Source organism: Pleurodeles waltl, chromosome 10 (genome assembly GCF_031143425.1).
Source record: "Pleurodeles waltl isolate 20211129_DDA chromosome 10, aPleWal1.hap1.20221129, whole genome shotgun sequence".
NCBI classification, from domain to species: Eukaryota; Metazoa; Chordata; class Amphibia; order Caudata; family Salamandridae; genus Pleurodeles; species Pleurodeles waltl.
This window is the reverse complement of record NC_090449.1, coordinates 790,414,294-790,427,177: the sequence shown is the minus strand read 5'-3', so window position 1 is coordinate 790,427,177 and position 12,884 is coordinate 790,414,294. Positions and strand designations below refer to the sequence as shown.

At 46.3% G+C, this 12,884-nt stretch overlaps 1 long non-coding RNA gene across 1 annotated transcript; it reads left to right on the top strand.

Annotated features, from left to right (window-relative positions):
• The first annotated feature begins 220 nt into the window (after window positions 1–220).
• On the top strand, window positions 221–5,054 carry LOC138261875 (uncharacterized). Its single transcript, XR_011199163.1, has 3 exons — window positions 221–783; window positions 2,348–2,728; window positions 3,535–5,054. It is a non-coding gene; the product is annotated as an uncharacterized lncRNA (long non-coding RNA).
• Window positions 5,055–12,884: the final 7,830 nt, after the last annotated feature.

Below are 12,884 nucleotides of genomic sequence, written 5' to 3'. Positions count from 1 at the left end.
AGAGCATTTCAGTGTCCTCTGAAGGACCAGAAATGTAGCCGATGGGGCGGTGTCATTGCCAGAGATCGTCAACCCAGGCCTCCCGTCTGCAGGTCAACCAAACATCCAAAATGGCGGAGGTGTGCGAGGAAAGTGAGAGAGAGCGGAGGAAGCGTGTCTCAGCTGGCAGCCCCATTCCGCTTCAGCGAAGGCGAAGTCCAGAAACGTCCTCTGGGTGACATTCAAAACTCGATATAAATCCTCTGCTTTATGAGACTGCAGTGCCATAAATTACTTAGCCTAATTGTAGATGTAATGAATTACCATAATTAGTCATGGGCTACATTAAATTAATCAGCATGGTACATTATTTTGCTAAATTACATCTTTGCCTTGCGAAGCCACTAGCGCCGCAATCAGCGCTTCTTGCGAGGGGGCGGGGGAGTGGTGCGTAATGAGGAGCCTCGCAGCTCCCGGAGCAGTGACAGGTCCTGAATGTTGATGGGAGGCAGGCAGGCAGGCGGCAGACATGGCGGCCGGGTCCGTGACTGCTGCCGGAGAGCCCCCGGCAGCTAATGATGCCCTGCTCCTCCTGCAGGGGAGCAGCGGGCTGTGCCTTGTGAAGGCTGCGGAAGAGCCTGCTCGCTTGGGAGGAAAAACACTTAGACGATGCTTGAAGGCAAACAATATTGCTGACATAACAAGTCACGAAGCAGCGGGGAAGCAGAAAGATAATGTTTTTTGAAAATATTAATAGATTTTGAATGTTCTTTTACATTGGCTGATGAAATTCACAGTTATCAGGTATTTTCCATAATATTATTCAAATCATTGAAAGCCAGTTAAAAAGTGGCTGCTCTCCCCTCCTTTACGCCCCTAGGCTGTTACATATTTTGTTTCTTTATTCGGAAGCCTGGAAGGAAAACACAGTTGATTTAAACAATACTTTTCAGTCAAATTTTGCATTGGTTCTGCAATATGAATACTAACTTGCATGATATATGTATTTTGTTGCATTCTGTATTATAAGTATCATTCCAATTAATGAATAATGAGGTTTGTATCACTGATGTGCCAGTTCAAAGTATACCAGCGCTTACTTAAGTGGCCTGGGAGCCAAAACTGTTTAACCTTATTTTATTAGAAATTATTGTCTAGATGTATCAAACTTTTTTTGCATTCGCAAACGGTGCGAATCGCAAAATTCGGCCGTTTGCAAATGCAAAAATGGCAAATATGATGTATGAAAGACATTCGCAGTGCGATTCCTTGCGCCTGTGACATGATTTTGCATGTCGCTATCTGCGTATCGCAAATAGCGACATGATTTAGCAAATCGCTATCTGCGTTACGCAAATTGCGACCTAGATTTGCGAATCACAGATAGCAATCCACAATCATGATGCTATTTGCGATACGCAGATTGCGACACGCAAATTCCGTTTTGCAATGCGATGCATCAAAAATTCGCAAATAGCGAATATTCGCAGAATGGCCTATTGCACATGCAATTTACCACAAATTGAAATCAGGAGGTAACCAGGTGCAAACTATATAAAGAGGCCCAGAATGAGTCAGCCTCTTTTCCACAATGGCTGCACTCTACATGATGGCAAAGAGAATGAGGATCCTGGCAGGTTTGAGGAGAGGGAGGAGGAGACAGGAGCGTATTTTCAGAGTGCGCATATCCCTTTTTGACCAGACAGAGGAGGAGATGTATGAGAAGTACAGGTTAATCTCAGCCATGATACTTGACCTGATACCTGATCTTCAACCCCTACTGCAGCGCACCACACACAGGACCAATAGTATACCCACCCATGGACAGGTGTTATGCTCCCTGCACTTATTAGCCTCAGGGAGCTATCAAGGGGTCATAGCAGCAGCAGGAGGGGTCTCACAGAGTGCCCTCTCACGATTTTTCAATGCATTTCTCAATGCCATGCTGAGCAAAATTCAACAGCACATAAAATTTCCCAACACCCCACAGGAATTACTACAGACAAAATTTGATTTCTACCAGATTGCCCAATTCCCACATGTCATAGGTGCCATCGGTGGGACACATGTAGCAATCTGTCCACCATCAGCCACCGAGTATGTTTATCGGAACCGTAAGAACCATCATTCCATGAACATACAAGTGATTAGCAATGCCTCCAACATCATAACCGATCTCGTGGCCCGATACCCAGGGAGCACACATGACTCGTACATGTTTCGCCACTGTGGAATTCACACAAGACTACTAGCTGGGGAGTTTGGCAAAGGATATCTACTGGGTAATTTGATAACTTGACAATGTTGCATTGATGTAAATGTGACGTCATTTATCACAAGTACTCATTTTACTCTCTTTTCATTCCAGGAGACAGTACCTACGCAGTGCGGACCTATATACTGACGCCCTACCTGAGCCCTGCAATGCCAGCCGAGAGAAGGTACAATGCTGCACACAGGGCAACCCGCAGTGTTGTGGAGAGGACCTTCGGGCTGCTGAAGAGCCACGTCAGGTGCATCCATAAGAGTGGAGGTGCACTACAGTACAGCCCAGAGACGACCTGCAAAATTCTGGCTACATGTGCTATGGTGCACAACATTGCAACGACAAGGGGCATACCTGTGAAACCCACGGAGCCGGACTTAGATAAAGATCGTGATCCCTTACCACCCCTTCACCCAGTAGACAGAAGCAGTGCAGCAGAGGGCAGGCAAAGACGTGCTGACATCATGCACAACCATTTCTGATGTAAGTAATGACAACACCACTTCAATATATTTTTTTTTTTTTAGTTAGCATCTTTATTACCCTGACTTCAAGTAACACATGTGTCAATAGGACATAGCTTTGCACTATAAGCAAACATGTGCGAGTAACAGTGTCACACTATTAGCATCATAGTATAATTGAATTGCTACATGTTAAGGTAGTCCCCTGTAGCCCTCAACATTACTTCCTACGTCCACGCACTCCACTTGAGTATTCAGTGGCCTTTCTGGAACTTCTTGTAGCGGGTTCCAAGACAGTACTGTGTCTGGTACTGCGACGCATAGGATCCATCACAGGGGCTGTAAGACTGCTGAGGCTAGAGAGCTTCTCACTATCCCCACCACCAAGTTCGCTATTTGTAGCACTGCGTGCTGTCTGCATTGCATCTAGAACATTGGTTATTTGCACCAATCCCTGTGCAACGTCCCTACTGCAATGTGCCATTTCCACCTGTATGCCCACAGCATGTTGTGATATCAAGGCAGTTGAGCTAGCGAGCCGATTGATCGATCTGCAGAATCCATCAAACCTTCCCATAAATTGGTGATGGCTCCTACGGTGGCTGACACGATCCTGCTGAATCTCAGTGCAGAGTTCCCTAATGGCGTTTGTAACTCCTTTGAGTTTTCTGCTGATGTTTGCTGTCCCTCATTCAGAGACTCCAACTGCATGTGCATGGATCCTATATTTTCATTCAGTGCATCCAGCTGCTTGTGTAGTACTCCCATATTGTCATTGTGAGACACCAACTGCCTGTGCATTGACCTCATGTGTTTGAATTGCAGGTGCTGCACTTTCAGCATGGAAGCTTCAAAGCCGCCAAAGATTGATGGGCCCTCTCCTTCATCTGTGCCCTGTCTGCCTGCGTCGTGACACCTCCTGAGGAGAGTTGACTGACGCTGGGGCAGGGACTGCTGTCTTCCTGTGGATCTAGCCTCTTGGGGTGGTGTGGGTACTTTCTTCCGGCATTTCATCAGAGTCCAGGTTATACTCTGGGAGAGGTAACACCCTTGCCCTGCGTCTAGTTGGTGCATTACTGAAGGACTCACTAGTGTTAGAGTCGGACTGTGGCTGTGTTTCGCCAACCCCACATTTCCACCTTCTGCTGCGTCAGGCCCTGGGACATCTACAACGACAATGTGCAGCATGTCATTTATGAATATTTCACAAAATGTTGCACAAAAGTAATGAATGTACACTAACATCGTATCACTGTGAGTTGTTTGTGTTGTTCCTCTGTGTGGCTGTACACTAACTTGATATATATGTGCGATTAGCACTTTAGGGGTGTGGACTACCACTCCCATAAGGCATTGTTGCATTGTATGTAAGATGTGGCATGGACTACTTATCACAGTGCATCGAACTAATAGCTATTTTCTAAGGGGCATTTGTACATGCACATATGGGGATACACATCATTACTGCCCTTACCTTTGCTAGTGCTGGGTGTCCCTGAGGTGTCAATGTCAGTGACACCACTGACAGCTTCAGGAAGCAGTGTGGACTCCACCATGTCTTCCATTGGTGTAGACGGTGTCTGGGTAGGTGGTCCTCCTCCAGTGCTCCTTGCCTCCTCTAACCGGCTGGCCACCCTCTCTTTGGCACGGGAACGCAAGTCGTACCATCGTTTTTGTATCTCTTCAACAGAGCGCTGCACACCACACACTGTGCATATTTTGGTCTGGATTTCTGACCACAGTTTCCTCTTCTCACTTTCAGGTACCTGGAGTGAGTTCTTCCCAAAAAGTTTGTCGTTGTTCCTTACTACCTCCTCAGTGTGTACCTCCAATTCCTGCTCACTGAATTTGAGCTGGCGCTTCCTGTTTCCTTTCTCCTTCACCTTCCCATCATTGGCCATGTTGCTGTTTGGTCCTGGTTGTCTCACACAGCTACCTCCCTGGTGCTGGGCTGTGTCTCTCTGCCTGCTCCCGTGGGTGTGGCTCCTGGAAACATCATGGGCTGACTCACTTCCTGGATGCGATGTCATCAGCCTCTTCCCGTTTGCCGTTTTCTCAATTTGCAATTTTCCAATACTGATTTGCTATTTTTTTTGCGATTCAGTATTTGCAACCCGCGAATTGCGCACGGGAATTAAAAAAAATCACTATTACCAACTCGCAATTTTGATACATCCCATTTTGCATTTCTAAAATAGCGATTTCTTAAAATTCGCAATTTAAGAAATGCAAACCGGGAGCTTGATACATCTGGCCCTATGTTTCAATGAAGCAGTTCCAGGAGAAAATAATTATTTTACTCGAAACAAATTTCAATAAACAAGCAAGAAACACATAATATGTATACTGGCTAACTTATTAAGGAGAACTTAAGCTCATGGCCACTGCTATTATGTGGTGAAAAAAGGCTGAATTATGTTGCAGTGTTCACTTGATTATGTGGCATGTCATGCTACCATAAGGATAACTAGCTAGACTGCTAAAAAACAAGCAAGACATGGAAAACGTGAAGCATCAGTAGCAGTCTGCGAAATGTACCAGTATGTATACACAACAGCAATACCATCTCTGTCTTTTGCATTCAGTCCTCACCCATAATTGCTGCTGCAAGTTGCCACAACACGATTGGAGCACAGATCTGAACCTCAGACATGGCACCCAAGATACCACTCCCACATTTGTTGAGGGATATGGCACCACCAGTGCTTAATTTGTAAATAAAAAGGTGCCGGTGCTCAAAGCCTTCCTCTTAAACATGCGGCTGCTGCAATTAAATGTGCGAACAGGGAGTACTGAGGCAGCATAATCCTGAAGTCATCTCGGGCCTCTTCAATCCATTTAAAACCCCTCCCTGTCCCTTCAGCTCACGCTTGCAGCTTTCTGCTTTCTCCCATTGTGAAGCTTTTTCGTGTTTCTCTTCCTCCGTCTTTCCCAAATGTGTCTTTAGCTCGTTGTAAATGCTTGACACAGAAGACTAAGCGCCGGCCCTCAAAAATAAGTGCTGGTGCGTAGCACCGGTTACAACATTCACAAATTAAGCACTGGGCACCACAGTTCTTCACGTAACTTAACTGATTTTCAAGAAGCAGACCAAAAGGTGAGCTGGACAGAGGTGTGCCATATGGTTTTTGCTACCCTTAGAGAGGCCTTGTGTACAGCAGCAGCATTCAAGGCACCTGTCTTCTCCAGGGAATTCCTAGTTCAGAGGGATGCTTCAAAGCATGGCATTGGGGCTATTCGTCACAGATGAACAATGAGGGCTTGGACTAGTCAGTAGTCTTCATCAGCTAGAGGCTACTTCCCAGGGAACAGAGGTGGAGTGCAATTGAGAGAGAAGGATTTGCAGTGGTCTGAGCACTCAATAAGTTGAGAGCATACCTGTGTGGAACTTACTTTTGGGTTCAGACAGATCACTGACCCCTCAGATGGCTGTTGCGAATGCAGGGTGAGAAGTCAAAACTGTTCAGGTGGTCAATTTCCCAACAGAGAATGGAGTTTAGGGTGGACCATCACACATTGGACTGACCTTGCCAATGCTGGTGGTCTTTCCAGGTTTTGGAATGAGAACTCACATGAGGGTGGGTAGCTCTCCCTGACCATCTTTTTTGTGTTATTATCCCCAATTTTTGCCTTCTTTTGCTGAACCTGTTTTTGTTGTCCACGGGACTGTGCACACTTTACTCCTGCTAACCAGTAAAGTGCTTGAGTTCTCCCTTTTAATCCTGGTAAAATTACCTAAGTGGCACATTTAATTTACTGATAAGTACCTAGTAAATGGTACTACTTGAGCCCCTCAGGGCCTTTAAATTAAATGCTACTAGTGGTCTGCAACACTTGTAAAACCTACTAAAGTAGCACTGCAAAACATGTCTCCAGGCCTGCCCCTGTAGCCTTGAGTTTCAAAACCACCTTTTTGGCCTGGCAAAACAAACCAAACCAAAAACAAACCTTTTTAATGCTTATAAGTAATCCATGAAATGCCCATAGGATAAGGTGCATGGCATTTAACAAGCTAGACACGTATATTTAATGTTTTACATGCTCTGGCAGTGAAAACCTCCAAAGTCATTTTTCACTTTGACGAGGCTGGCACTCCTATAGGAAAACATTAGTTTACAATATAACTTATAGTCTAGTGCTTAATTTAATCTAGGAGCAGCTAGAAAATGGTTCAAGAACTCATTTTAACAGGGCTTACCTGTGATGGGATGTGGATTACTCCCTGACAGTAAACAAAGGGCTTTGGTGAGGAGAGGTGTTTTTCTTCCTTGGCCAGGATGGCCTGAGGGGTCTGTGTTCAGCGCCCTCTAGAGCATCACAGAAGGCCTACTCTTTTGCTGGCAGATGTAGCTCACACCTACGCCTATCTCCCTTCTGTCTTGCTAGTCAGCTTGGCTCCAAACCCAGAGGAAGGGGGAGCTTCCCCAGAAATGGTCTGGTGTGACCAAGGGAGGGTAGCCACACTTCTGGATGGGCACAGGGAGCTCTTACTAGTGGAAGAAAGGTTCTGCCATGTTGGATTTAAGTAGCAAAGGCGACTGTGGGGTTGTTTACAGTAAAATACAAAGGAAGTGCTGCAAAGGGGGTTAGGGCACCCCTGGGATTTGTTTTTATCATATTGGCTAGTATGTGTCCAGGAGTGTTTCCCACCCACAGGCTGACATAAGGCTTAAATGTGGCATCCCCAATACCCTCCTCAGAACCTGTGAAGATTGAAGAAGTACTGCCTTGCTGTCTGAGGAAACAGAAGGGAGACTGGAACTGCTTGCCGTGAACCCCAGACCACAGAGCCGACTCTAAGGGTGTTGGCTTATCTGTTTGAGCCGGACACAACAAGATTCCAGAGGCCCTTTTCCTGCACTGCCTGGCTGATCACTACCAGCTGTACCTGCCCTGGACCCTGCTGATGGGCTCTCTTGAAGTCAACACCAATTGTTAACCCCTAGATCCTAGATCCTGGCTTGTGTTAGAGTTTACTCCTCTTGTTCCTAAGCTACAAGAAGTGGGACTTTGAAACTATTTGCCAACTTTCTGCCTGGAGAACCAATAGACACTGGGATCACCATCAAAGCTGTAGCTGTTGACGTTGAATCACCCGTTGGCCTCAGCTTGCTGATTTGCCCATTTGAATGCGATCTAACTTCTAGAAACTGTTCCAAGTCTGAACATAGAGTACTTCATCAGGACCAACGGCGTGCCGCAACCTGTCACCATCGAGGCATTCATGGGCACAAATTTCGGACTTCTGCTGGTCACACTTTTCACACCTTCATCGAACACCTCATCAAGATCTGGCTCTTCAGCAACCCGCCATCGTCGATCCAAGCTTCGGATCCTGCTTTCCCCACTAATGGCATGTCGACTACCACTTTTTCTCCATAGGTAAAGTTTCCACTGGGACAAACCTGGTCCTTGTATCCCACTGGTGATCCATTGTAAGCCTTAGCTTTTGACTTTGACCTGGTTTAGCATGATTAGATAAGCACGGTTGATGCGTTGTGCTTTTTGTTGCTATTTTTAATTCAAATTTTAAAAACTCGTACCCTAAGGTAATTATAACTCACGCCCCTGCCATGCACAGTTTTTGCCTTGAAAATTTTACTGCACATATTTCATTGATATTATCAATGATGGTATCAAAGATGTCATGAGTGCTGTAATGTGTGGGGTAATTAGCAGTGGATGGTGAGGGCGCGAGTTATAATTACCCTAGGGCATGAGTCAGAATTACTTTAAATAACTCAAACTATAACAGATGAATTTCTAATGTTTTGTACGTTTAAACTGTGAGCCTAACTATAACGTCCCTGTAACCTTTGGATTTTTAAGTGAATTTCTATGTTTTTTTAAATTCTATTTATTAACTATAACAACCCTGTAACCTTTGTTTTTTTCAGTGACTTTCTATGTTTTTTAAAGTAATTTTAGTTACTATATGTTAATCCAACCACCCCGCACATGGCCTTTGGCTGTACACGCCGGAGGCTGGCCCCAACGGACACTGCAAACACTAATGAATTTGCACGTAATCTACATTGCTGGTTATCGGAATGCACTAACAGTGCAGCCATCCTCAGGAAATGCTTCTGCAGATGACTGGAACTGAAATGGAGGAGCACCAAATCAATCAAAGACCACATAGCCTACAAGAACACAGTCACCACGCACCACCAGAACATCAGAGCTGCCCAAAAAGCCACCTTTCAAGAATGCCTCAGCACCAGTGCTCACAATAGCAAGGAGCTCTTCACTATCGTCAAAGAGTTCACAAACCCCGGGACAGACACCTCATCCATCCCTCCCTCTCAAGACCTCTGCGATGACCTCACCATTTTATTCCACTGGAAAATCCAGGACGTATATGAAGGCTTCAAGAACCATAACCCGGCTGTACCGCCTACAAATACCTCCATGGCCCCCTCACCACACGAGATCCTGAACTCCTGGACCCCATCACCACAGAGGTCACCCAAAGACTCATGAACTCCATCAACTCGGGAGCACCCTCGGATCCGTGCCCTCATCACATCTTCAACCTGGCCCGCGCCACCATAGCCCCTGAGCTCTGCCGAACTATCAACCGATCCTTTGAGACAGCCTCCTTCCCATTACACTAGAAGCATGCTCAGATCAACCTGCTACTCAAAAACCCACTGCCGACCCAAGGGACCCTAAAAACTACAGGGCCATCTCTTTGCTCCATTTCTCAGCCAAAGTAACAGAAAAGGCCATCAACTAGCAACTCACCAAATTCCTCAAGACACACCAAATCCTAGACTCATCCAGATTCAGGAGCAACCACAGCAACTAAACAGCACTTCTAGCAGCCAACAACAAAATACGCCCCATACTAGACCACGGAGCGCCACAGCTGCACTTATCCTCTTTGACCTCTCTGCCGCATTCAACACCGTCTCCCACTCCACCCTCTGCACCACACTCCATGACACTGGCATCCGCATTGAAGTGCTGAAATGGTAACAAGAGGTGGTGCACTGCAAATTTATACAAACAACAGTATAACAAAAAGGCCAAGTGCTGGAATGGATCAGATCATTCCACACCTGAAGAACAGAGTGTCAGACTATAGCAGTTCATATCAGAACCCAAAGAAACATGCTGCGGAGTGCCCCAAGGATCATCATTTAGTCTGACATTTTTCAATATCTACATGGCCTGCTTGCCAAGATCATCAAACAACACAGGCTAAACATCATCTCCTGCGCCGACGATACCCAACGGATCCTCTCACATGACCCTGTGAAGGCCAAGAGACATTTCCACAATGGGATGATAGCAGTTGCCACCTGGATGAAAGCTAGCTGTCTATAACTAAACTCGGACAAGACGGAGATCCTCGTAATCGGCTCCACCCCTTCCGCCTGGAACAACTCCTGGTGGCCTACCGCACTGGGAAACGCCCCTGCTCCCACAGACCACGCACACAATCTGGGCATCATCCTGGACTCCTCTCTTTACATGACCCACCAAGTCAAAGCTGTTTCCACACCCTCCGACTCCTTTGAAAGATTTTCAAGTGGGTCCCCTCTGACATGAGGAAGACAGTCACCCATGCCCTGGTCACTAGCAAACTGGACTACAGCAACACACTCTATGCCGGCATCACCAAGAAACTGCAATCAAGACTACAAAGAATCCAGAATACAGAGACCTACACTGGCTCCCAGTCAACAAGCTCATAACATACAAACTTCTGATCCACACCTACAAGGCACTATACAACATAGGACCGGCATTCCTCAACCACCGCCTCACCTTCTGCTTACCCAAAAAACCACTACCGTCTTCCCAGATCTCCCTCACAGCCATCCCCAAGATCTGAAAAAGCACAGCAGGAGGAAGATCCTTCTCCTACCTCGCAACCGGAACTTGGAACATGCTACCTCTCAAACTGAGACAGACCGCATCACTGAAGCATTTCAGGACAAGACTTGGCTTTTGGATTGAGCAGCATGCCCGCAAACAGCGCCTTGAGACCCTAGGGGTGATTAGCCATGCTTTAGAAAAATATCGACTGATTGACTGAAAAATGTGGAGGAACATATTGTATATTACTTATGAATATGGGACAGTGCCAAAAGGGTGGGACTACTAGACTATTTCACATGCTTGTATTTTTAGAAAGGGATGACACAATATCTGACCTCAGCAACAGCTGACAAGAAAGAACTCACTTGTCATACTCACTACATTAGATACGGCACTAAAAAAACCAAGGATGAAAACACCTCCATCAAGGTTTAAGGATAACTTTTCAAGGTCAAAGTGCAGAGGAAAAACACTTGTTTTGTTTTCACCATGCACAAGAAATTTGGATGATTAGTACTTTACAAAAGTGGAACTTCAACTTGAGCACCTGCTCAGTTTATATCTGTTAATGATTCCCATTGAGGTTTTATCTCTGTGAAATGATCATCATGCCAGAATGAATCCTGCCCTGAGTATTTATCCAAGAAGAGGCCAGCATTTTGTGCAGAATGCCTACCCATCTGTATTATTTTCCACTGGCTAATTAGTAAGTGCTACCTCATTGGATAAATGTATAGTGCATCTCCTACACTACAGCTGCGTAGAGGACGCAGGGGACATTTTTCCAGTGGCGTTGTGTTGCTGTAACTTTGCCTTTGTGATTGTTCCTCAAGTGTCTTCATCAGATAACTTTACAGGGTGGAACCAGATAGAAAACACACTTGGATGATTTGTGATTTACAGAAGCAACTGTTTCTGTTTTTCTTGTTGATGGAAGGGACCGTGAGGGTAGCCTAAGGGCCCCCGTAGTCCCAGCCGGCTCTCTGCCTTCTGCAGGAGCCGGCATTGCTCTCACATGCAGGGAGGTGCTGTAAATGCAGCTCCCTGTGTGCTCCCGGTGCGCAGGAGCAATACTTTTATCTCTCTCCCTGCCTGAATATCTGTGGGGAGGCAAGGAGATGAAATCTCTGCTTTTAGTGAGCAGGAGCATTTTAAAATCTCCCCTTAGCTGAAAGTGAAGCATTGCTCTTGCTTGTCAGGAATTGTCACAACTCCAGCTAAGCAAAAGCAAACAGCTACCTCCTGAGAGTGGGCACCTCAGGGGGTAGCAGGAACGGTCCCTGGGGGCTGGCATTCCCCAGAGCCATATATGGCTCCAAGAGGGGGGCCGCGCAGCCCCCATTCTTTGATCTTCATGGGCCATCCTCGGGGAGGTGGTGGTCCCAGGGGCTGTAATAAATGTATTGGCCCTGGGTTGGTGGTGATCCCTGGGTCCTGGGGGGGCCACACATCCATTCCATCTTAGTTGACTAGCAGCCCCAGGGAGGTGGTGGTCCCCAGGGCCCAGGGAAGTGGTGGTCCCTGAATCCCAGGAGGTCTGCGTGACCCCACATCTTATTTGAATTGTAGCCCCTGTGAAGTAGTGGTCTGCACACCCCCTTAATTTGTTTTGGCTCCAGGAGGTAGTGGTCCCTGAGAAAGTCTGCGCGCCTCCCCCACACTTTTAAAATATTGTAGCCCTGGGGCCCAGTGTAGTCCATGCGGCACCTCCTGCTTAACTTAAAATTCAGCCCCAGGAGGTGGTGGTCCCCTGGGCTTCAATAAGTCCTTGGAGGGGGGCCCCTTGTCCCACTCTATCTTTTAAAAAAGCGCACAATGCACTCAGACTTACCCAGTGGCAAAATTCAAAGGGAGTGCGAAAACACTGCAAAATTTGTGAATAATTGCAAATTTTTCAGTGAATTTAAAAAAATGCTTTTTTGCTCTGGTGGGTCCCAGGGGGATCCATAGACCAAGGCTAGAGGGGGTAATGGAAAATGTACCCAGCCCACTTTTCTTTTTTTTTCTTTTTTTTTAGACTTGGCTGAAGCTGAAGTGTTCGCAGCAAATCAGATCTCTGCACGAGATCAGGATGATTCACAAAGTCTTTGTGCTTGTAGATGTACAAATTTGTTTTTCCTTTAGTATCTTGGAAACAACTCAACGGATTTACACGAAATAAGAATAAGTGTGATCTGTGGATCAAAAGCTACCTTTCAGCCAGTTGTGGTGTAATTCTGTCCAACAGCTCGGCTGCAGGCATGTGTAAAGTGTCTATGGGAATTATCAAGAGAAACACACTTTTTTTGATCCCCCCCTTTTTCATGGCCCCCACTTGACGGATCATCCCAGAAACTTTGCATGTA